The following is a 27,305-nucleotide window of genomic DNA, read 5'->3' as shown; positions in this document are numbered from 1 at the left end:
TCCTAGCAGGCCCTTCCTAAAGGGTTGTTGAACTGAATTGAATGACAAAATTTTATTTTATTTTATAGTTTTATTTAGGTATAATTTATATATAAAATTGCGCATATGTAAGTTATACAATTTGATGAGTTTGGACATATGCATCTACTCATGAGGCTGTCACCACAATCAAGGTACTAAACATACATATTCATGAAACCTTCAAAAGTTTCCTGACAAACATTTTTAAATGAATATGCTCCATCTAAGGAAACCCAAAAACATAGACATAAGAAACAATGCAAAAGATGGTGGTGGTGGTTTGGATGTGAGGAAAGTTAAAATTACACTATAAATGATCTTATTATATGTAGTAAAAATGTCTTTAAAAAGAAAGTTTCTTTATTGAATAAAGATGTAAACTTCAACTTTAGGAAAATTCATCTTTGCATCCCTTTTTGGGCACATATTAGTTTATGCACTAAGAAACGTAGATACTTCTTTTTCAACTAAGGTCATTTTTTAATGTATTTATTTTAGAGAGAGAGAGACAAAGACAGAGAGCATCAGTTGGGGGAGGGACAGAGGCAGAGGGAGAGAGAGAATCCACAAGCAGACACCCCAGTGAGTGAGGAGTCTGACTCGGGTCTTGATCCCAGGACCGAAGATCATGACCTGAGCCGAAACCAAGAGTCAGCTACTTAACCAACTGAGCCATCCAGGTGCCACTAGAGAGGGCATTTTTAAAATTAAAGTTATTTGTGTGTGTGTAGCAGTTGTCACAATGTTTCATAGTTCTTAAAATACAAAACACAAATTTATATAAATAACAATAGTTTTTTTTATTTTTTAAATTATTAAAGTTTTATTTTTTCATACAACACAGAAAGCTTTATTCATCCACACCATTCCAGAGAAAGGCAGGCTCACTTTAGTATGCTGTCCTCTTGGGCTTCTGCCAGTTCTCTCTGAATCTGTTTCCATTCATCCAGGTTCTTTTTCTCCTCAGCTTCTAGTTCCTGCCCCTCTTCTGTCAGAGGTTTCAGGGAGCTGCAGCCCTTGGCTCCATAGCCCACTCCAAGACACACGTAGAGTAGCAGCAAGCTTGATGTGCAGAGAGACCTTCACCTGTGGCACCTTCTTGTCCATAACCTTCACCAAGTCTTTTTGATATTTATCAGTTATGGTAATTTTTGTAGTGAAAAGAACCATATAATTTTTGTATTCAGTATAATTTACATATTTATTTATCAGTTCTCTATCGACCTATTATAGTCCATATGTTCCTCAATGCTTATTGATTTTAGAAAACAGTTAATTTTAAATGTTAAATTTTAAAAAGTGCTACATATATGTTTGTTGAGATAGTCTAGTATACTCATAATTTTTATAAGCACTTGACTCTATAAAGTGTTCTGAATAGTGTTACAATATAAATACTAAATTTAGAATCAGAACGCATGACTTTAAGTAGTGGATCACTGTACAAATATTAATTAGTATTACAAATTTGAAATACATTTATCTTCAAAGCAATTTAATGCAAATTAGGGTAAATTATTAAATAGCAGCAAAATTATATCTACTTTGCACTCTGCCAAAGTTAGGAAATGACACGAGATTAAAATTGGAGGAAAGAAATAGAAAATCTTGACCCAAACTAACATCTCTGCAGTTCAGTTACATGTCACTAAATGCCAGATGTATCCTTTACTTTCTTTAGCTATAAAACTTTAGTACTTAATTAATGTACTTAATTAATTTATGTTCAAAGTGCTTGAGTATTACTCATCAACACTAGTGATTACCACTCTGTGGGTGGAGCACATCTCCTTAGTGATTGTATCAAAACTTCTATAGGTGATACTTAAAGTTTGAGAAAAACAGCATGGTGACTAAATTTATAATAAGGACATCAACCCGTTTCCATCTTAGTAAGTTCTTTGACGGTTCACTCTTTAGTAACACCATATTTTCTTTTTTTTTTTAAGATTTTATTTATTTATTCGACAGAGATAGAGACAGCCAGCGAGAGAGGGAACACAAGCAGGGGGAGTGGGAGAGGAAGAAGCAGGCTCATAGCGGAGGAGCCTGATGTGGGGCTCGATCCCATAACGCCGGGATCACGCCCTGAGCCGAAGGCAGACGCTTAACTGCTGTGCCACCCAGGTGCCCCCACCATATTTTCTAATTAGCAGTATATTTGTGCATACATGGCTTAAATTCTCCCCATCTCCTAAACACAGTCTTGATCTATTTGTTGTCCCTTAGAAGTTTCTTCCAGGTTAATGCCTATATCAACACAGATAAAGTACCCTTTCTCCAAGTTCCTTGTACTTTGGAAATCACAACATCTGAAATGACAAAGCTAACTCAACATCTTGATCTGGAGAAAAGGATAAAGAGAGCAAAGCTGAGTCTAGAAAAATTTCGATATAAATAAAATTTGTCTTGGAAGTGCCTGAACTTCCTTTACACAGGATCTCTCTTACTTTCTGTACTTTCCCCATAATCTAATGCCTCTGTCAAGCATTGAAAGTAAACTGATTTTCCCAGACAGGCCTACTTTGAACAGTCCCATATTCTAGAGATACATGTCATAACCTTTGAACTCTTCCATCAAAAGCCATTCTCTTAGTACACTTTGTATAGGGAAAGTGATTTGTTTAAAATAATTTATGTACAAATTAATTCACTTCACTTCACTAGTTGAGAGTAAAAAAAAGTTCACATTTCGTTAAACAATTTAGCTCTTTTTCCAAACCTCCTGCAAAAATGGCCTCTATTCTGAAAATAATTTAGGAATTATTCTGTGAGTAATTCATATTTTCAAGGTGTTATCACAATCCCGACTGCAGCTGACTTACAATAAAGTTTTTAAACTTAGACTCAACTACCTTGGATTTGGAAAAGAGCTCAATTACCACCAGAGCAGGATGCTTTGAAGTGGGTTTCAGGGTAAACTTTAAGCCAGAGATTCCTTGCTGTCCACTCAGAATAGATAAACTATTGGCCACAAGTTTTGCTGTCAAAGAATCAGTAACTCCCCTAAAGCATGATCACCTTCATTATATTGTTCATAAGGTGTTTGCTGAGAAAACACTGAGGAATTGATTCTGAATGCCTATTGCTGTGGTCATGTCTTTACCTGACTGAGGCTACTATCTTGGTGTGGAAAAGATCAGAGATACAATGCTCAGCAATGTTTGCTAATAGATATATTAGCTCATGGGTGGGTTAATAATATTGTAGGTATTATTCGACTTTTCTATGCCCATTCAGTAATGCTAAAGAGTAGCCACTTTAAAGAATAGTGCTGGACTTGGATTCAGTAGATGATTCCAAACATAGCCATTTCAGAATGAAAGAAGTACATGACCCAAGGGGCAGTCAAACTGTTTGCTACCTTTAGACAAAAGCAAAATAAAACACAAAGACCAGAATGCTGCCTTAATAGGGCTTTGTCTCTCTGAATGAATTATGAGATAAAAGTAAATGGATACATAAATGAATCACACCATAAAGTTTAGTGTTAGAAGAGAACAAGTAGTCTCTATTCTTTTTATGTTTTCTTAACATGGGAGACACTCAATAACAACTGTTAGAGTTTCACAAATAGCAAAAGTTGGCAGTCTGTGAAATTTTAATTAAATGAAAGAAAAATAATTTGAGAGTTGGTAAAATTTCTGGGTTATTGATGCCTAAAATTTACGGAAATAAGGAAATAAATTCTAGTTCAATTTTTCACTGATGGGATATATTCAAAATGTCCTACCTTTAGGCCTATTTATATAGTCTTTCAGATAACTGAGAAAAACATGTTCCTTTCTGTAAAGTGAAATGGTGAATTTAAAATTTACAGTAGCGTTAATAGTGGTCAGCACTGCCATTTTAGCTTTCTAAATAGAAAATAGAAAATTGTGTAGTTTGTGTTTTTTGTTTGAAAGTGTTTTATCTTGGTAGAATTCTAGAACTATGAGGAATTATTTATTGAAAAACTGAAATTTCACAGTTTCTTAAATGCTGAAATTTTATCCAAAGCTACTGTGTTTTTCTAGGAAACTATGTAACCTAAGTTATAGGGGAAAGCTATATTTTAGGTCTCTAAGCTAAGCAGCATGGTATTAAGCTTTGTTACCACAGTCAAAAAATTGTATTTTAGTGTCAGACAAATGATTTAAAATCTAAGCTATGGCATTTGTTATTTCTGGACTTTCAGGAATTTACTAATCAAATATGAGTTTTATTTTTCTCATATGTAGAATACTAAGCTTTGATGGCTATGGTGCATCCACACAACAAATGAGGTAACGATGTAAAAACAAAGTAAATATATAAAGCATATAAATGTAAGAAAAATACTAATCTCTTATGTATGATATAAGTAAAGGAAGTAAAGGAAATAAAATACCTACCATAGTGACCAATAAGTTATAGACACTCAATGAGCCATCACTATTGATGTAGTAATTAGCAAACAATATGAAGATGTTTCCAAGTTATTTATCTAGAATACAAATTGTTGAAATGCACTTCTTTAACTTTTACATATAAACTAAACTAAAACCTTTAAACTAATTTTCCATATTAAGAATAGTTTTAATTGGGATAAAATACGTAGAATTCACCATCTTAACCACTTTTAAGTGTAAAAATCAGTGGTAAGTACAAAATCCATAAACTTTTAAAAGTATAAAGGGATCACCAACTCCTATTTCTGATTTTTTAAAAAATATACATGTGTAGTATGATGGAATATTCTCATGGGTATGGCTTCAATCTCCCATTTTCCATTGACATAACTTGCATTTGAACTTTCTCTTAACATTCAGTTAGAATTGAAAATAAAACAACTATAAAGACTTATTTCAATTACTAATGAAATACAAAAGAAACTAACATTAGACTATTGTTTTTAGGTTTTAAAATAATACTTAGATGGTATCTTCCTAGTTCTTCACATAACAGAGGTGGAGATGAAGGCCAGCGTAAGTTTAGCAACTGTGTAACAATGTAATTAGCCAGCACTGGAATTGCAGAAAACTGATTTCTAGTTTAATATTCTTTCTAAAACTTTAGCAAATTTTTATTTACATAAATAAATTATTCAAAAGGAAATAATGAATTATTTTCTTATGGTAATTTTCTCTTTTACTTTTCATTATGATTTCTCTTCCATTCTTTGATAATAAGGTGGCTTTTTCATGTTTTTTTTTTTTAATTTTGTTTTATTTATTTCTAATAAGACCAAAGGAACACTTTTCTTATTTTGTTCACTTACTGGTAAATATATAGAAATCTATCCTGGGGTGCCTGGGTGTCTCAGTCGTTAAGCGTCTGCCTTTTGCTCAGGGCGTGATCCCAGGGTCCTGGGATTGAGCCCCACATCCGGCTCCCTGCTCTGCTGGGAGCCTGCTTCTTCCTCTCCCACTCCCCCTGCTTGTGTTCCCTCTCTCACTGGCTGTCTCTCTTTCAGTCAAATAAATAAATAAAATCTTAAAAAAAAGAAAGAAATCTATCCTAAATATGTGTGTGTGTGTATGTGTGTGTGAATGAAAACATTCAGCTTTATCTAACTATAGTTCTTGGATAATTATGCTTGCATCATTTATCACAGATTCATCTGCCTATACTGAAATTAATGTAAGAGGCTTCTGTTCATTGGATCAGAGCTCTAATATCATTATTCAATCTGTGAGCTGCTCCTCATTTGAATCAATAAAAGGCTGAGAGGTCTTGACAAGCTATATTTTTTCTAATATTGATCTTGATGACCAAGCTGGTGCCCCAGAGTCTAACCATTGATTTTAAAGGGGAGGACTGTCAAGTTGGAGGCCAATTTTGTGCTATTAAACAGATCAGGTCTTGTAATTAAAGAAAATGTCAGGCTGTCATATTTTACAAGAGGGCCATGGGAATATTTTCACGCAGTTTTCAAGCAAATTAGAAAGTATGCAGACCTGCTGGAGCCAAAAACATACACCAGACCCAGCATAAGTTTATGCAGAAACTAAATCAATGTTCAAATGGTATGTGATTCATTGGCTTTCTATTTTCCCAAGACTCAATGATTTAAGGAATAATTTATGATGCCTGGCTTTAATAACATGCACTGCTGCATCAACTTAAAATGCATCAAACTCTTCTGAAAGAAAGTAACATCCAAATGAAAAGCTAATTTACTGTCAGGATAATGGAGAATATCCAAACTGTAGTCTGCAGCCTTTGCTTCCCTTCTGTTTCCTTTTAGTGCCAACTGTAAATCATAATTTCTTACTCTATTTTTATTATGTATTCACTTTATTCTTCTAGCCAGCCAAGAGAGATTTACAGAGAACCTACAAGTAAAGAGCTGTTGAAGAGCTCAGATTAAAGTAGAAGAAACAGATCAATAAACAAAAATCAGATCATACTTCTTACAATATAGGTATAATGCATTACTTTCAAAGGAGTATATGAGTGGGACACTGGGTGGCTCAGTTGGTTAAGCGTCCAACTCTTGGTTTTGGCTCAGGTCATGATTTCAGTATCATGAGATCTAGCCCAGCATCAGGCTCCATGCTCAGCATGGAGTTTGCCTCAGATTCTCTCTCCCACTCTCCGCTCCTCCTGTTCATGCTCTCTTTCTAAAATAAATAAATATTTGTTTTTTAAAGAAGAGTATGTGAGTGATTGTGATTAACTTATTTAGGAATATTTAGTTTTCACAAACCATACTGAGATGAATTTGAGTTTACTGTGTAAAAAATTGAGAGTCTTTGAAAATTTTATGCAAGGATATGGTAAGTTCTTATTTACAATTTACAATTCATTTCTGAGGCTAGGAATACTCTAATATTGATAATAAAATATAGAGCTTTTACAAATGGAAGAGGAAATACTAAAATATCAAGAAAATGAACCAAAACCACAAATGAACAATTGTCCAAGGAGGAAATACAAATTAATATAAACATTCAGATAAATGTTGTTCCATTATTTCTTCAAATACTGATTTTGTCCCTATGTCTCTCCTTTCCTTCTGTAATTCCTATTACACTTGTTAGGACTTTTGCACATGTGTTCTCATCCTTATTATTCCTCCCAGTTTAAGTGTATTTTCTAGTGTGTTGGGTCTTCTGTTAAACGCATTCAATGAGTTACTAATTCTTTATATGTTACTGCTCTAAAATACAGATTTATTTTTTTTTGTATATTATAATTCTGTTAAGATACTTCATCTTTTCACCTATTTTATATATTTTCCTCTCGATTTAATGTTAGCTATAGTTATTTTGAGATTACTTTCTGCTAACTCCAATATCTGGATTATTTAAGGGTATGCATCTATCTATTTTATCACTTGTATCAGTCACTTTTTCCTGTATCCTTAAATATCTTTTAGTTGCTGTTTTATTTTGTTTTGTATGTTGGACACTGTAAGTGATGCATATTTTTCAGATTCTGGTACTGTATTCTTTCTCCAAAAAATGTTTTATTTTGTTCTGTTAGGCACCTTGCTGCTGAAGAAGCCTAATTTTTGCTTTAAGATGGGTCTCTATCAGTTTTTTCCTTAATCTTAAAGCATAGCTTTTATTCTTATGTCATGTTCTTACTCCAAGTTGCATGGCTTTTGTGGGGTTCCAATGGAAAGAACAGGGTGTCCACTATAACCTCTGCATTCTTGCTGAGCCAAAAGGCTAGAATCTTCCTAACACTGGAAGACCACAGATTCTTCATTTGCTCTCAGCCTCCTAGCAGCAGCTGCCTCAGAACTTCATAGCTTTCTCCTCTAGTTTTGCAGTCCAGAAATTGGCTAAGAATCCAAGAGGTATTTCCATACAAATATCTGGGGTACTCTATACTCAATTCCTCTTTGTTTCATCAATCACAGGTACTTCCGTAGCAGTCCCGAGCTGTAAGGTGTGCCTCTTCCACTTATCAAGACCACTGCTCCTCATCTGGGCTCTACCTCTCTACACTAAAGCTCAGAAAATTATGTCCTAAAGACATAACAGCATAATTTAAAATCTCAAGAAACTTGATGCAAGATAAATGTCCAACAATGGGACACTCTTAAATAATGGAATAACCACATAAGAAATTATGGTGTTAATGATTACATTAGAAATATTTTCATAATACATTTAACCTTCTTTTGCCCTTATTTTTCCTTCTTTTATTCTTTTATTTGTATTAAGGTACCTTACAACAGTTAAATTATTTGCCATAAATGTACATTCTAATGAATTTAAAAAATATATGCACCTGTATAAACACCATCCCAATCAAAATATAGAATATTTTCATAACCTGAAAAGTACCCTTGTCATTCAATTTGCACTACAAATAGATAACCATTTCCAGATTTATATCACTGCAGATAATCCCTGTTTTAGAAATTCATATAAGTGAAATCATGGAGTATATACTTTTGCAGCTTGAAATTTTACTTAAAATATTGTTTGAGATTTGTTCATTATATTGAATATATCAGAAGTTTTTATTTTTATTTGTGAAAAAATATCACAATTTGATAATCCACTATTGTCTGAATTTGCCACTTTTTCTGCATTTAAGATGAGCATATCTATTTTTTCTTTCTTTCTTCCTTCCTTTCTTCCTTCTTTTTAAAGATTTTCCTTAATTTATTTGAGAGAGAGAGTTTGTGCAGGAGTGCAGGCAGGGGCAGATAGAGGGAGCAGCAGACTCCCCACTGAGCAGGAACCCTGACAAGGGCCTTGATCCCAGGACCCTGAGATCATGACTCCAGCCAAAGGCAGACACCCAACCAACTGAGCCACCCAGCTGCTCCTCCTTTAGTTTGATTAATTTTGAAGTAGAAAACCTATCTAGCATTCTTTCCATTGTGTCATCTTATCTATCTATCATCTATCTATCTATCTATCATCTATCTATCTATCTATATCTATATCATCTATCTATCTATCTATCTATCTATCTATCTATCTATCTATCATCATCTATCTATTATCTATCTATCATCTATCTATCTATCTATCTATCATCTATCTATCTATCTATCTATCTATCTATATCTATACCTATATATCTATTTTTACATATTACCATGTTTGCTTTGCTAATTTTTTTTGTCAAAGAATTTTGTGCCTGTACTTAGGAATGCCATTGTTCTCTATATATTCTTTTTATTTTATAATGCCATTGTCAGATTTTGGTTTCAGGGTTTTGCCGGTGTTGTCAAGTGAGTTGGAGATGGAGATACATTAGCTCATATTAGGGAATCTCATCTTTTTAACCAAACCCACAAGAGTGGAGCTTTCCATTACAGTATGTGTAGTGTGGGGAATGGAATAAAGGAGTTAGTCATGGCTCAAGCAGCATAGAATTCTACACTTGTAGCACAGATTTAGTTGATTTCCTTGAATAAATTTTTATTAAGTAGCTGTATGCTCTAAGGACAATTTTCAGAGACTTAGATTTTTTAAAAAAATAATTTTCAACAACTATGGTTGTTTTACTAGGGAGAGGGTCCAAAGAGCTCATCACACTATTATTATTATTTTTTTAAAGATTTTATTTATTTATTCAACAGAGATAGAGACAGCCAGCGAGAGAGGGAATACAAGCAGGGGGAGTGGGAGAGGAAGAAGCAGGCTCATAGCGGAGGAGCCTGATGTGGGGCTCAATCCCAGAACGCCAGGGTCACGCCCTGAGCCGAAGGCAGACGCTTAACCGCTGTGCCACCCAGGCGCCCCCACACTATTATTTTTAAATTTGTTCCTTGGGTGCTCTTTAATTAAAGACAAAACAATCTTATTTTGATCTCTTCCAAAAATTATAAAATTGACCTAATGTTGAATTTATACTTACATTCTTGAAATATAGGACTTTTCAAAAAGTTTAACTCTTAAAATCAATAGCATTATAATTTTAAGGAAATTATATTTTATTTTTCATGCTAGTTTGTTGTAATATTAAAATTGACCATATTCTTAGTTGTGTATATAATATTCCAATAACTATAGCTCTCTGACCATCCTCAAAACTCCAAAGAAAGATTAAAAAATATTTTTTAGCTTCTTATCTGAAAATTATACCTCAGTCCTATTTACTATCTAGAGACATAACTTGAAAAATTGAAGTTATATCTCCTAAACCACTATCACTGAAGACATCACAACAGATGGCTCTTTTGTTGACTGCCACTGTCTTTTAGCCAGGAGAGAGATTTCAAAAGGCCTCCAATTCATTCTTTGACTGTGATCAGTCTGGCACCATCTGAAATGAAGTATCAGAAATGCAATAGAGAAAATTTATTCCAGTGAAATTTGAATACATATTTTACATCAATCCAACAAAAACAAAACAAAACAAAAAAAAACCCAAATTTAACAATGCATAACAGTGGCATATATATTATTTACTTCCTCAAAAATTGCAATGAACTAGCAAAGCTTGAGAGCAAAAAAGATCTAATATGATGTGCCTGGATTAAAGACAACATATGTTATTTTGAAAAATGATCTTGCCACATACTTGCTTTTTGACCTGCTGTAAATTATATAGACTCTATGAGTCTTGGATTCCTTATATGTTAAAGATGATGATGATATCTTTATGGTATTGCTGTGAACATTAGATATAGATAGTGTTTCACACAATGTGTAAGCTTCAGGAAATACATTTTTTCCCTCTATATGATACTGATAGTTTCTACTATAATACCCTTCTTCCTCCTTCGGCAAAAAGGTAATATAGTATGGCCAAAAGGTTAAGATAATGGCTCTACCCAATTTGCCTACTTTGAATTGTATACTGTTGGCAAATATTATTTAACCTTCCTGCATAGGATTGTTGTGAAACATAGTTCAAATAGTGTATGTGAAGTGCTAAGAATACTCTGAAGCATTTAGTAAATATCAACCATCATTATTATATTCTCAAAAATAATATATGATAAATAGGAAAAAAGAGTTCATTCAGAGAAATGAAGGTATTCGTTCTAAGTCCTTCAACAATTAAATGGCAAGTAGCAATTAAAGAAATGGAGATGGGATTGAAGGTCTTCTATTGAAAGACAAGGAGATGAGATTTTACTGAATGTACTCATTGTATACATAGTTTGGAGAAACAAGAGTGGCTTTAGAAAGCAGAAAGAGTAGATAAAAGAAGTGGAGCATCCAGAACTGTTAGGAGTTATACTACACCTAATTTTCTGTAGACAGATTAGCCTTTTTCTCGGGTATTGTCACATTATTCAAGATTTAAAGATTTTTGTTATTGTCGTTTTTCTACTATTTTCTCTAGAATACTAAGCTCAATGAATAGAAAGCAAATATAAACCAAATAAGATTTAACAATCAACATATAGGATCACACTAGCAAAATAATTTCATAAATGTAGGTCATGATTGAGGAGTAAAAACACATTAATTTGAAATATGTATATCATTGTGACCCACTTTTAGTTTGAATTATTTGTGGTTTGACACAGATTTTCACTTGTTTGGTTATAAAAGTGACCTTATTAATCCATTTTTATTTGAATCTTTAATTTCGAAGATCAACATGTCCCTCCATTAATTTATTCTAGAGTCAAGCCTTCGATAGACAGCCAAAAATGGGGTAAGGTGTAAACACTGAAACAGCAGGAAAATTCTCACCTATTGAATGAGAGGACAAAATGATTTATTTAGGATTTTAGAGGATCCTTCCTGCTTAAGTAAATGTAATTTACCGCAGAATACAGACACTGTATATAATATAAAGCATCATACTTAATCTCAAAGTATACATTTTCAAAGAAAAATTTGTCTCTTTAGAGACATTATCTGTCTCTTAGATTAATTCACATAAAATTAATATTCACTAATTTTGTATTTATTGGTTATAAAGGTCATTTAACTTGTCTTTAATAATCAAGACAACTGAAAAGGAAAGTTTTAATTTAATAATTTACATCTGGATTAATAGTTACTAGGTTTGCAAAAATGTGTCATTATTATTTTTTTAAGATTTTATTTATTTATTTGACAGAGATAGAGATAGCCAGCGAGAGAGGGAACACAAGCAGGGGGAGTGGGAGAGGAAGAAGCAGGCTCATAGCAGAGGAGTCTGATGTGGGGCTCGATCCCATAATGCCGGGATCATGCCCTGAGCAGAAGGCAGATACTTAACCGCTGTGCCACCCAGGCGCCCCAAAAATGTGTCATTATTTTATATTACTTTGGCCTTAGTCATGACCCAGACTTTATTGACTTAATAAGGAATTTTTCCATAAGAAGATATTGTAGGATAAGCATATTCTGGGCTCAAAGTAAAGAAGAATGGTGGATTGTCTTGCTCTTGGTATCTGGGTACATGAGTTAGAATGTAGGTGTTATAACCCATTTTATCCCAAAAGGGTCAGAAATAGGTAATATGTTAAAGTCTTTTGACCATATGAAAGAAAATTACAAGTTCCAGGTAGTGAAAAATATGTAGTAATTGAATAATGCCAATTCTGAAAGCATGTATAGCTTATCAGTGGCATAACATATATGAAAATTCATGTCACATAATTTTTTTGAACAATCATTCATTTATTTAAGTAATGAAACTATTGCTAGGCCAAATGGAGTGTGTGCACATGTATGTTTTATAAAATATTTTAAGCAACTGAACTATTTTAACAATCTAGTTCTTCTTTTTTTAAAAAATATTTTTAAGTAGTATCTACACCCAACATGGGGCTCAAACTCATAACCTTATGATCAAGAGTCACATGCTCCACCAACTGAGCCACCAAGGTGCCCTACCCCAGCAATCCAGTTGCTCTAAAAAATCTGATAGCAAGAGTATTTCCTATTATTTTGTCCACATGAAGAATTTTGAATTGCTGTTTCACTCATTTCATGAATATGGATATGTCATACTAAGCATGGTATATAGTATATACATACACACACGCACACACACAATTTTATTGCAAATAACCATGTTCACTGGTTCAGTATGTTTGTTATGGTTAGCTTTACTTTCATCCTCAAATAGCAAGAAAATTCAGGGTGAACGTAAACTGAGTCATGGATTGGCAGACAACTAAGGGAATACTGCTGCTTTTAATTTACAGTAGGAAATAAAGGAGAGTAGAAAAGGGAGAAAAGAGGGAGGGAAATGAAAAAAAATAGAGATGAGAGGAGGAAGATAAGGGAGGAGGTGTCCAAGTTTAATTACATCCATAATGCTTTAGTATGTGCATCATAGTCGGATTGAAAAGATAAAAAAAAAAGTGGCTTCATGGATGTGATGATATTTATCATGTATAATAAAAAGTGAGGTTTTGTAAAATTGGGGATTCTGATTCTGTAGCATGGATGGGCCTGAAATTCTGCATTTTTAAGTCTCCCAAGCAATGCTGGTGTTGCTGTTCTGCAGACCACACTTTGAGTAGCGAGGTAAGAAAGGATAGAGATGATGTTGGTGTTTATTCCAGGCAGAGTGAAGAGTACACCTTATAACATGGAAGAATGAAAGCATTGTCAGGTGAACTGGGGAGTCCCTAGGCCCCGAGGCCCAACCCAGACAAACCTGAAGGAATAGCTGAAGGTTCTTGGTTTTGTCACAAGAAGAAATTCAAGGTCAGACATGTAGCACAGTGGATGAGTAACACAAGCAGGGAAGTTTCTCAAAGCAAAAAGTACAGTCGAGAACGAGAAAGACAGAGAGAGAGCTGTGTGTCCTGGGAATTGTGTTTCTATCTCTTACTGACAGTTGTTAACTAGAGGATGGAACATTTATTACTTGGGGCTGATAGCAGGGCTTCTCGCTTTTTCTTCCTGATTTGTCTGGGGTTTCTTGTCATGGCATCCTCCACCTTGGGCTGTCTGGCTTGATCCAGTGTCCTGTGGAGTGCTGCCAGGATAGGCTTCTGACCTTCCCAATAGCTGCCCATAACTTCCTCAATGCTGACCTTCAGGCAACCTGCTACAACCTAACTAACTGCCTACTTTAAAATTCTCCACTCAAGGACTCTGGGCCCTTAAAATCTTTTAAGGGTAAATGGGCGATGGCACATCTTCTGTAACTACTTCATGCTGGTGTAGGATATTGATCCTGCCTGAGGGCTCCAGAAGTCCTTGCTCTCTAAGTTTTAGGGAAGCTGGACAGACAGTGGGGAATAGAAGGAACCCACGGCTTAGTCTAGTGGGCATTGATATTCTTTTGTTTCAGAGTTGTTATGGACTGCTATCTGGATATTTATCTGTCTGAAGGGAGAGGAAATACTTTTTTTTGGTAACTTTAGGATACAAGATCCAAACAGAATAAGGAGAATGGTTATTAAGGGTCCAAAAAGAAGATATAACCATGAAAGTTCTGGAAACCAGGAGAACAAGGACTCCCATCAGGAGGAGATAGGGTGGGTTTATGGGGAAATGTGGTCCAGTTAGTTATTGTTCCAATGACCTGGAAGCTTTCTTTAACCTCTCCAGATGAACTGATCCATATGCAGCTTGATATGTTAGTCACTGTGCAGAGTGCTCACATTTTGTAAGAATGTTGTCAAGGGCTTCTTGTAGTCAAGTGACTTGCTGCCTGATTTTATTTATATGTATTCTTACTTCACAGGATGAGTTAATACAGGTGTAAAGGTGGTATTAGCTGTCATATAGACTCTGTTTTATTTAGCAAGCAATCAAGTAATTAATAAAAGGACTTCTATGGAAGCAAAAGAAAAACATAGGTTAAAGGAACATATTATAAACCCACTGTCTGAGTCCCAAGTGCTGTCAGTGAGAAGATTTCTAAACGATAGGCTCAAAGTATCCTCCGATGGCATGGGAGCAGGCAGTAGCAATCAGATGGGTTTTTCTGATTTGTAATTCAAATGTCTGCTGATACTTTTGAGTAGCTCATAAAGCAATCTTTGTCTATACATAAGTTTGTCTATACATAAGTTTTGTCTATACAAAGATTGTCTATACATAAGTTTTGTAGCAATTTCTCTGAAGTTGACCTCAACTTGTCCAGTTTCAGTCCGCAGGGCTTCAGGAAAAAAGGCAGTTCAGTTTTTGAATGACTTTAAATCAAAAGAATGGAAGAAGATCAGATCCCTTGGTTTGGAGAGTTATAGACAGATATTTGAGGAAACCAGAGGAATTTAGGATCTAGTATTATTTATAATAAATAATATTAAAATCTAGGGGCGCCTGGGTGGCGCAGGCATTAAGCATCTGCCTTCGGCTCAGGGCGTGATCCTGGTGCTCTGGGATCGAGCCCTACATCGGGCTCCTCCGCTGGGAGCCTGCTTCTTCCTCTCCGACTCCCCCTGCTTGTGTTCCCTCTCTCGCTGGCTGTCTCTCTCTGTCAAATAAATAAATTTTAAAAATCTAAAAAAAAATCTAATATCTACAAAGATATGTTTTTGAAACATTTTCTCTCTTTGAAATCACCCTCATTTCTATTAAAGATAGCCAAATTAAGACTAACTTACTTGGCCTAATTATTTACATAAGCTCATTAAGAATTGTTATTTGTCATATAAGTTGGTTTTTTTTTTATAATTTTTATTTTGTTAGTCACCATACAGTACATCCCCAGTTTTTGATGCAATGTTCCATGATTCATTATCTGCATATAACACCCAGTGCACCATGCAATATGCCCATCACTGGCCTATCCCAATCCCCCACCCCCTCACCTCTGAAACCCTCAGTTTGTTTCCCAGAGTCCACAGTCTCTCATGGTTCATTCCTTCTTCTGTTTACCCCCCTTCATTCTTCCCTTCCTTCTCCTACCGATCTTCCTATTTCTTATGTTCCATAAATGAGTGAAACCATACGATAATTGTCTTTCTCTGCTTGACTTATTTCACTTAGCATAATCTCCTCCAGTCCCGTCCATGTTGCTGCAAATGTTGTGTAATCGTTCTTTCTGATAGCTGAGTAATATTCCATTGTATATATGATCCAGCCATTGCACTACTGGGTATTTACCCCAAAGATACAGACGTAGTGAAGAGAAGGGCCATATGCACCCCAATGTTCATAGCAGCATTGTCCACAATAGCTAAATTGTGGAAGGAACCGAGATGCCCTTCAACAGATGACTGGATTAAGAAGATGTGGTCCATATATACAATGTCATATAAGTTTTTAAAAATCTGCTTTGATAGAACTTTTCATAAGGAATTTTTACATTGAACTTTTAATAGCTTATCGAGGCTGGAGCCAAACCAAATACTTGTTGTCAGACTTGTCTGTGATACCTATAGATTTGGGTGAATTCCTCATCTCAAGGTCCTCAAAATATTCTGAGGTTCCTGCACCTGCCAGGAAGTGACATGCTTTACTCACCCGGTAAACTACTGGGAACTCTGTAAGCAAGGTATCAGGCCAACATTTCCAAGGGGCTCCATAAAGTCAACATTAGCTCCTAAAAGCTGTCTGATCATAATGTAAGTCTAAGCATGTCTCAAACATGACATTCCAGTCAAAGCTTTGGTAATATAACCAATTTCTAATGGCGTGTTGTTACAAGGATAACGGATTTTCACAGAACTTATGTAAATAATTATATTGCCATAAAAGAAAGAATATTCACTGGGGGTTTCTGAATTTCAGAGGGTTCAGGTCAGGAGCAAAGCTAAATGTTTCAATTTGCATACAAAGAAATATTTTGTCATGTTTCTATAAGTCATAGATATCTTGTGAGAAAACTTCCACAATCTATAAGAGCAAATATTAGAACACCAACAATGTTTCAAACAAGAGTCATAAAAAATTATAATCATCTTCCTCAGTTCATTAATCCCATGTTATTTATTCTAGTTCTGTGGGAATGCAGCTTTCCTATTAGTTCCAGAAATTCTTACCCAGTTTAGTTGTATGATCTTAGAGATATCAGAAACCTGTATTAGAAAGACGTTTTCATGCATATCCTTGAAGATGAAACACATTTTGCAAAAGGATAAGGACAATAACTATACATGACAAAAAAACTCAGAGATGGATGTGGTTGAAAATCTGATGAGAGTTCATTGACAAGAAGATCTATTTATTTCTAACATAACATTTTGATAATTAGAATGTCTAGTGATGACCTTATACTAGAACATATTAAAACTTTAGGAATTTCATATAATTTTAGAACAGTTATAGCATTTACCCTTACAATACAGCCTAAGAAGGTTTGCATTTGTTTAACAATGCTTCCCAAGTAACTTAACATACCAAGTGAACAAGTCTTATTAGTCAAAAAGTTTTAAAACACATTCCTAAATAGGGTTACAGATTATTAAAAAATTTAATATTTATATTTGACCAAGGTGGCAATAAAGGATCCTACAGAAGGTTTTATCATTGTTAGCAAAACTTAGCTCCTTTAATATTGAGAAGTTTCAGTTGTCTTAAGTAATTAAAGACTTGATAAAGACAAAACATAGAAACTTTTGTTTTCTGGGTAGATAAAGAAGAAAAAAAATTTTTGTTATAATTTCTTACAAAGAGCAGGTGAACAATCTAAGAAAACTTTATCTTTTTTTTAAAGATCTTATTTATTTATTTGAGAGAGAGAGAGACAGAGATAGTGATAGAGAGCACAATTCGGGAAGAGAGGGAGAAGCAGGCTCCCTGCTGAGAAGGGAGCCCAAAATGGAGCTGGGATCATGACCTGAGCAAAAGTCAGAGGGTTACTTACTAAGGCACCCAGGCTCCCTGAAAACTTTGTCTTTTTAGTACAGATAAAAGCTGAATCTGTCTTATACCAGTGTAATTTTAAAATCCATTCATTTCAATCTTAGTCAGTTCTGATGATACACAAAATTATTTTCCAAAATTTTCTCCTCACTGACCTTCTACAACTTTCTATTTTATTAAGATATTGCCTGAAGCCTTTACTCTCTAAATAACCAGTCTCATTTTAGGGTAAAATTATGTGTTTTTTTTTTCTCAATATATTTCTGTTCCTCATACTTATTTTTAATAAAAAATACATCTAATATTTCTCACATAGAGAGTTGCTTCCATTATTTCTATCAGTCTTAATTATATTTAGCAGAATTTTAACTCTTAGTAACCTTAGTCTCCAGTGAAATTTAAGTAGTAACCAATTGTGAACTGTTTGTCACACCAGGATTTTTTAGAACTAAAGTTTAGGAATATATTTCGTAATTTCTAAAACCATGTTTTCCATAGTAAAATTTTTAAATAAAGTATAAAGCATGTTTATCAATAGACCCAATATCCTGTTTCTCTGCAATAATGGGCCCAAAGCAGACAGACTTATATTCATTTAGTAATCAATGCTTTAATCTTATAATTTATTTGGAAAAGACTTAGGTAATCCAATAAATTCAATCCAATTTGTCATTTAATTTAGCAAAACTTTAAAGTTTCAGATTACCAAAGATTTTGAAAGCTCTAAAATGTTTTTTATTGAATCTGCTTGTTCTTATCAATTACCCATGAAAACTTTATAAGACAGACAAAATTAACCATTTTTAAAAAATATTTTAAATTGAAGTTAGTTGACATATAGTGTATTATTAGGTTCAGGGTAGAGTTTAGTGATTCATCAGTTGCATATAACACCTGGTGCTCATTACATCAAGTCTCCTCCTTAATGCCCATCACCTAATTATCCCATTCCCCCACCTACCTCTACCAATTTTTCCCTAGAGTTAAGAGTCTCATATGGTTTGCCTCTCTCTTTGTTTTTATCTTATTTTTCTTTCCCTTCTTCTATTTTCATCTGTTCTGTTTCTCGAATTCCACATATGAGTGAAATTGTATGGTATTTGTCTTTCTCTGACTGACTTATTTCACTGAGTATAATATACTCTAGTTCCATCCATGTTGTTGCAAATGGCAAGATTTCATTCTTTTTGATGGCAAAGTGATATTTCATTGTACATATATACCACATCTTTATTATTATTATTATTATTATTATTATTATTATTATTGTTATTGTTATGTTAGTCACCATACAGTACATCCTTAGATTTTGATGTAGTGTTCCATGATTCATTATTTCATATTACACCCAGCGCTCATTACTACATGTGCCCTCCTTAATACCCATCACTGGGCTACCCCATCAACTCACTCACCTCCCCACTGAAACCCTAAGATTGTTTCCCAGAGTCCATAGTCTCTCATGGTTCATCTCCCCTTCTGATTTCCTCCTCTTCAGTTTCCCCTTCCTTCCCCTAATGTCCTCCTTGCTATTCCTTATGTTCCACATATAAGTGAAACCATATGATAATTGTCTTTTTCTTCTTGACTTACTTCACTTAGCACAGTCCCCTCTAGTTCCATCCATGTTGATGCAAATGGTGGGTATTCATCTTTTCTGATGGCTGAGTAATATTCTATTGTATATATGAACCACACCTTGTTTATCCATTCATCTGTTGAAAGGTATCTTAGCTCCTTCCACAGTTTGGCTATTGTAGACATTGCTGCTATGAACACTGGGGTGCATGTGCCCCTTCTTTTCACTATATCTGTATCATTGGGGTAAATGCCCAGTAGTGCAATTGCTGGGCCATAGGGTAGCTCTATTTTTAACTTTTTGAGGAACCTCCATACTGTTTTCCAAAGTGACTGTACCAACTTGCATTCCCACCAACAGTGTAAGAGGGTTCACCTTTCTCCAAATCCTTTCCAACGTTCGTTGTTTTCTGCCTTTTTAATTTTTGCCATTCTAACTGGTATTAAGGTGGTATTTCAATGTGGTTTTGATTTGAATTTCCCTGATGGCTAATGATGTTGAACATCTTTTCATGTGTCTGTTAGCCATTTGTATGTCTTCTTTGGAGAGGTATCTGTTCATGTCTTCTGCTCTTTTTTTTTTTTTACTTGATTATTTGTTTTTTGGGTGTTGAGTTTGAGAAGTTCTTTATAGATCTTGGATACCAGCCCTCTTTCTATACCGTCATTTGCAAATATCTTCTCCCATTCTGTGGGTTTCCTCTTAGTTTTCTTGACTGTTTACTTTGCTGTGCAGAAAATTTTTATCTTTTTTTTTTTAAAGATTTTATTTATTTATTTGACAGAGATAGAGACAGCCAGCGAGAGAGGGAACACAAGCAGGGGGAGTGGGAGAGGAAGAAGCAGGCTCATAGCAGAGGAGCCTGATGTGGGGCTCAATCCCATCACGCTGGGATCACGCCCTGAGCCGAAGGCAGACGCTTAACCGCTGTGCCACCCAGGCGCCCCAGAAAATTTTTATCTTGATGAAGTCCCAAAAATTCATTTTTGCTTTTGTTTCCCTTGCCTTTGGAGATGTGTCATGAAAGAAGTTTCTGTGGCTGATATTGAAGGGGTTACTGCCTGTGTTCTCCTCTAGGGTTTTGATGGATTCCTATCTCACATTGAGGTCTTTCATCCATTGAGAGTTTATCTTTGTGTATGGTGTAAGAAAATGGTCAAGTTCCATTCTGCTGTATATAACTGTCCAATGTTCCCAGTTCCATTTATTGAAAACACTATCTTTTTTCCATTGGATATTTTTTCCTGATTTGTCGAAAATTAGTTGACCATATTGTTGAGAGTCCATATCTGGGATCTCTACTCTGTTCAGTTGAGCTATGTGTCTGTTTTTTTGCTAGTGCCATGATGTCTTGGTAATTACAGTTTTGTAATATAGCTCGAAATCAGGCAACATGATGTCCCCAGCTTTTTGTTTTTTTCCCCAACATTTCCTTGGCGATTCTGGGTCTTTTCTGGTTTCATACAAATTTTAAGATTGTTTGTTTCAGCTCTTTGAAAAATGCCAATGATATTTTAATAGGGATGGCGTTGAAAATGTAGATTGCTCTGGGCAGCATAGACATTTTAACAATGTTTATTCTTCTAATCCATGAGCATGGAATGTTTTTCCATCTTTTTGTGTCTTCTTCACTTTCTTTTGAAGTGTTCTGTAGTTTCTAGAGTATAGATCCTTTACCTCTTTGGTTAGGTTTATTCCTAGGTATCTTGTGGTTATTTGGTGCTATTTTAAATGGAATTGATTCCCTAATTTCACTTTCTACAGTTATATCGTTAGCGTATAGAAAAGCAACTGATTTCTGTGCATTGCTTTTGTATCCTGCCACATTATGAACGGCTGTATGAGTTCTAGTAATTTGGGGGTGGGGTCTTTTGGGCTTTCCACATAAAGTATCATGTCATATGTGAAGTGAGAGAGTTTGACTTTTTTTTTTTTGCCAATTTGAATACCTTTTATTTCTTTTTGTTGTCTGCTGATGCTAGAACTTCTAGTACTATGATGAACAATAGTGGAGAGTGGGCATCTTTGTCATGTTCCTGATCTTAAGGGAAAAGCTCTCAGCTTGAGAATGATATTCACTGTGGGCTTTTCATAGATGGATTTTATGAAACTGAGGAATGTTCCCTTACCCCTACCCTCTGAAGAGTTTTAATCAGGAGAGGATGTTGTATTTTGTCAAATGCTTTTTCTGAATCAATTGAAAGGATCATTTGATTTTTGTCTTTTCTTTTATTAATGCGTTCTATCACAATGATTGATTTGCAAATGTTGAACCACCCTTGCATCCCAGGAATAAATCCCACCTGTTCCTGATGGGTAATCCTTTTAATGTACTGTTGGATCCTACTGGCTAGGATCCTGTTGAGTATTTTGACATCCATATTCATCAGGGATATTTGTCTGTAATTTTTCTTGATGGGTCTTTGCCTGGTTTTGGGATCAAGGTAATGCAGGCCTGGGGCATCTGGGTGGCTCAGCCATTAAGTGTCTGCCTTTGGCCCAAGTCATGATCCTAGGGTTCTGGGATCAAGCCCCTCATTGGGCTCCCTGCTTGGCGGGAAGCCTGTTTCTCCCTCTCCCACTCTACTTGCTTATGTTCCCTCTCTTGCTGTCTCTCTCTGTCAAATAAATAAATAAAATCTTTAAAAAAAAAAGGGTAATGCAGGCCTCATAGAATGAGTTTGGAAAGTTTCCTTCTGCTTCTATTTTTTAAACAGCTTCAGACGAATAGATATTATTTCTTCTTTGAATGTTTGGTAGTATTCCCCTGGGAATCCATCTGGCCCTGGACTCTTGTTTTTGGGCAGGTTTCTGATTACTGCTTCCATGTCATTACTGGTTATTGGTCTCTCCAGATTGTCAATTTCTTCTGGTTTCAGGCTTGGTTGTTTATAAGTTCCAGGATCTCTCCCTTTTCATTCATAATTTTACTAATTTTCATCCTTTCTCTTATCTTTTGGATAAGTCTAGCCAGAAGCTTATCAATCTTATTAATTCTTTCAAAGAACTAGCTTCTAGTTTTGTTGATATGATCTACTGTTTTTCTGGTTTCTATTTCATTGATCTCTGCTCTAATCTTTATTATTTATCTTCTTCTGCTTGGTTTAGGTTTTATTTGCTGTTCTTTCTCCAGTTCCTTGAGGTATAAGGTTAGCTTATGCATTCAGGATTTTTCTACTTTTTTGAGTGAGGCTGGGATGGCTATGTATTTCCCCCTTAGGACCACCTTTGCAGTGTCCCATAGGTTTTGGACTAATGTGTTTTTGTTCTCATTGGTTTCCATGAATTGTTTAAATTCTTCTTTAATTTCCTAGTTGATCCAATCATTCTTTAGCAGGAGGCTCTTTAGGTTCCAAGTGTTTGAATTCCTTCCAAATTTGTTCTTGTGATTGAGTTCCAGTTTCAAAGCACTGTGGTCTGAAAATATGCAAGGAATACTCAATCTTTTGGCATCGGTTGAGACCTGATTAGTGACCCAGAATGTGGTCTATTCTGGAGAAAATTCCATGTGCATTTGAGAAGAATGAGTATTCAGTTGTTTTAGGGTGGAATGTTCTGTATATATCTATGAGGTCCATCTGGTCCAGTGTGTCATTCAAAGCTCTTGTTTCTTTGTTGATCTTCTGCTTAGATGATCTGTCTACTGCTGAGCATGAAGTGTGGAGGTTTCCTACTATTAAAGTATTATTATCAATACCGTTAAAGTATTATTATCAATATGATTCTTTATTTTGGTTAACAGTTGGCTTATGTAGTTGGCTGCTCCCATGTTGGGGGCACAGATACTTACAATCTTGTTGGATATTCTTGTTGGATAGACCCTTTACAGATGATATAGCATCCTTCTGTATCTCTAACTATAGTCTTTAGCTTAAAATCGAATTTTTCTGATATGAGAATTGTTACCACATCTTTCTTTTGAGGTCCGTTGGCAAGAAAAATGGTTCTCCACCCCCTTACTTTCAGTCTGGATGTATCTTTAGGTTCAAAATGAGTCTCTTGCAGACAGCATATGGATGGATCATGTCTTTTTATCCAATCTGCAACACTGTGGCTTTTCATAGGAGCATTAGGGTGTTCATGTTGAGAGTGACTATTGAAAGTCATGATTTTAGTGCCAGCATGTCACTTGTGAAGTCCATGTTTCTAGAAATTGTCTCTGTAAATTTCTGGCCTATATTATTCTTGGGGTCTTCTTTTACAGAACACCCTCCTCCCCTTATTATTTCTTGCAGGGCTGGCTTGATAGTCACATATTCTTTCAGTTTCTGCCAGTCTTGGAAGCTCCTTGTCTCTCCATTCATTCTAAATGACAGCTTTGCTAGATAAAGTATCCTTGGCTGCATGTTCTTTTCATTTAGTACCCTAAATATCTTGCAAGCCCTTTCTGACTTGAGAGGTCTCTGTGGACAGGTCTGATGTTATTCTGATGTTCCTTCCTTCATATGTAAGAATTATCTTCCCCCTAGCTGCTTTCAGGATTGCGTCCTTGGTTTTAAGATTTGGGAGTTTTACTATTATATGTAGAGGCATTGATCTGTTCTCATTGATCTTGGGCAGGGTCCTCTTTGCCTTTTGGACATGAATGCTTATTTCCTTCTCTAGATTAGGGAAGTTCTCAGCTACAATTTGCTCAAATACATCTTCTAGTCTTCTCTCTCTCTCTCTACCCCCTCAGGGATCCCAATAATTCTGACATTGGAATATTCCATGGCATCGTTAATTTCTCTGTCTGATCCCTTGAGCTTTAATCTGTTTTTCCCAGGCCCCCTCAGTTTACTTCTTTTCTATCATCTTTTTAGCTCACTAATTTGTTCTTCTGCCTGATTTATCCTGGCTGTCAGGGTATCCAGTTTAGGCTGCATCTCATTCACAGCATTTTTAAGTTCGGTCTGATTAGATCTCATTTCGGCCCTTAGAGATTCTATACTATCACTAATATTTTTCTCAAGCCTAGATATAGACTTCATAATTGCTACTCTGAAGTTTATCTCTGACATCTTGCTTATATCCACATCCATTAAGTCCGTGGCAGAGGCCATTATCTCTGATTCTTTGCTTTGTTGGGGGTTCCTCCTTTTAGTCATTCTGTTGAGGGGTGTTTGAGGGAATGTACAGCATCCAGACCCAAGCAAGATGCACCTATTTTATAGGGACCCTAGGGTTGTTGTCCTCTTGTTCTTCCAGTCTGTCTTCTGGGGGAGGGGCCTGATGCATTGTTACTCATGCAACCCTGCTTGGGCAGAGTTGCCCTGCCCCAGTTTTTGAGCTCTTGTTCTCTGGAAGCATTCTACATATCTTCCATCTTTTCCAGGAGTCAGAACGGAAATGAGCACACCCAAACCTCTGACCCAAAGCAGAAAAATCAGTCTGCTCTTCAGGGAGCTCTCCAGGACACAGAGTCTCTGTTTCTGTCTGCACTGCTAAAAACTGCAGCCTCCCCGATGGTCTGCCCATAGCAACTCTCCTAGAGGCCCATCCCAGGGCCGGGGAGTGTCTCTGCCCTTTGTGCTTCTAAAACCACTAGCTGCCTCTGGTTCGCATGCACACACCCACAGTTCCTGAATCCTGTCTGGGGGCTGCACTAAAGTCCTTTCCCTGTCACTACCAGTCTGTGAATCTGCCTGGTCCCCTAACTTTTGTGCTTCAGTGTTATATCGCCTTCTGGGCACCAGCTTATGGGGGCTTCCTCCCCCTTCTGTTTATCTTCTGATATTTGCCCACAGAATCATGACTCCACCTTTATTCCTACAACCACTTGATAAATCTGCTCATAGAGATCCAGATATATATTCTTACATCTCAGGCTGATTTTATTGGTGTTCAGAATGGTTTGGTAAATATCCTGCTAAATTCAGGGGAAAATTGAAATAGCGTCCCCCACTCCTCTGCCATTTTGCCTCTCCTTACCCCACATCTTTACCTATTTATCCATCAGTGGACATCTGGGCTCTTCCCATATTTTTGCAATTGTGGACATCGCTGGTATAAACATTGGGGTGCACCTTCAAATCACTATATGTGTATCCTTTGGATAAATACCTAGTAGTGCAATTGCTGGGTCAAAGGGCAGTTCTGTTTTAACTTTTGGAGGAACCCCCGTACTGCTTTCCAGAGTGGCTGCACCAGTTTGCATTCCCACCAACAGTTTAAGAGGGTTCCCCTTTCTCTGCAGAGGTAACATGAGCTTATTTGGCCTTTAGTAAACCTTGGTAGAAAGAAGTTTTATATTTAATCCTGATAACTCTAAAGACATGTCTACTTTAATTTAGCCAACAAGCTTAAATTAGCTTAAATACCAAATATGCTATACCTATGTTCAGTAGAAAGTAACTTAATTTGTTCCTCATTGTCAATTTTACTTGGAGCTCTTTTGGGGAAATCTGAAATGGACAGTTTAAGTCCATGGGAACCCAATAGAAGCCCAGAGTCCATTACTCCGGGGAGAGCTGATTCTGTTCTATGCTATTGATAGGACATTAATTTGGAACTTTCTCAGAGAGTTCTGAGGGTGAGTGGACTGTGGGCATTCTCAGCCTGCTGTCCATTTGCCCCACAACCATAGCAGTGACTGGCATGCACTGTGATGACCCTCTGTCCAAAGACTTGTACCTTATCCTGGTGCCTGCAGTTGTAGGAGCCTCAGTCTTCCTGAAGACCTTGACAGGAACGATAAAAATGGTGTTCCATAAGTAACCCTGAAATCTTAGGGTGGATTCCCCAGAAGAAGACATCATTATGACTCCAAGATCTCTGAATAGCTCATTCCCCTCATCCTGATAGGCCTTTTAACAGTTCATGGCAGATAATGGCCTCCAGGGATGAGGGTCCCTTTGATGGTCTGAATATTTCTTGTCAAGCCCATAGAAATCTTTTGATCTCTTTTTGCCCCCAGTTCAGGTGAAATTAACCTCTATTTTATTAATTCTCTGTATCCCTGAATTGCTTTGGTTGAATGTCCATTCAATTAAGTGATGAATAAAGCAAACCCACAGGGAAAAATCTCATTGAGCAGGATCCCTTGCTAGGAAGTAAAATAGCTTTAAACAAATTGAATGGTGACCTGTAAAACACAACAATGTGAGTTACAGAATCTCTGTGATAGGTGGCAGAACATCCTGCAGGTCTCCTTGCCCCACCACCAGCAGAGGTCAATGTGGAAGTAGCTATGAGAGGAATCTGGGGGGGTGGGGAGGTGGAATCACAGCATCCCATAACCCAAGAGACCTTAAATAGAACTTCTGGACACTGAACAGCATAAGGGCAAGCCTCTACCACTTTCAGGATCACCTTTTAAAGTGAATTCCAATACATTCAATCTGCCTGGTGTTAGTTTTGAACTGTCCCACTCCCAGCAGTTGTCAGAAGGAGCAGATGAGAATGGGCTGGAACATTCCACAGTCAGTCAAAAAAGATGAGAAAAATAAGCATGAGACATTAACGCATAAGAGAAAGACCAGAAAGATTTCTGATGAGTTTGAGACAGCCTGGGACTATGGGACAATTATGTAAGGATCAGTGTAATGGATCTAGGTGTTGACACTTGTGAGTATCACTTCCATGAGCAGCTGGGAAGCACTGTTTAACATGTCTTGGTTTCTCTGGAAGTTTAAGACATCTAGGGGGGGCTGGGAGCTCTGGATGATCAATCCTTATGTGTGTGTCCCCAGGCAAACTAGAAATTAATTACTATGAGAGGGAGTTGCCTATAGGACTGTTAGCATCTCGAGGAATAACTCAGACATTTCCCTGAGGCCTTTAGTCACCTAAGAACACCTTTTGGTGGAAAGGAACAAGTGTCCCATTATTCTTTGGACCTGAAAATCTGTCTCTCATAAATGCTACCAGACTGTCTTGTTCCCAGGTAGATTGGAAAGAGCAAGTAGAACAAAGGAGGAACAGTGCTGACTAAGCAACTCTCCAACACAAGGGAGGTGAGATTTGGGTACTTATAGACTATGAGAGTAGCTCAAACTGCTGTTACCTTGTCTCTGCCTCATCACCAAAAAGATGTTGCCTGATGAACTGGGGAGTCCCTGAGCCTTGGGGCCTTGACCCAGCCAGAACTTAGGGAGTCACTAAACATTCTTGGTCTTGTCATAAGAAGA

The 27,305-nt window shown here is 36.3% G+C and overlaps 1 protein-coding gene and 1 pseudogene across 5 annotated transcripts in view; one reads left to right on the top strand and one right to left on the bottom strand.

The window, feature by feature from the left end:
* CNTN5 (contactin 5) overlaps window positions 1–27,305 on the top strand; it is a 1,325,220-nt gene that overhangs the window by 274,027 nt on the left and 1,023,888 nt on the right. The gene's annotated exons all lie outside the window — the stretch shown is intronic.
* On the bottom strand, window positions 868–1,128 carry LOC148108786 (ATP synthase F(0) complex subunit e, mitochondrial pseudogene; annotated as a pseudogene).

Source organism: Ursus americanus, chromosome 16 (genome assembly GCF_024610735.1).
Source record: "Ursus americanus isolate L20-20 chromosome 16, mUrsAme1.1.p, whole genome shotgun sequence".
Lineage (NCBI taxonomy): Eukaryota > Metazoa > Chordata > Mammalia > Carnivora > Ursidae > Ursus > Ursus americanus.
Note: the sequence above shows the minus strand (reverse complement) of the source record. Positions and strands in the feature narration are given on the sequence as shown.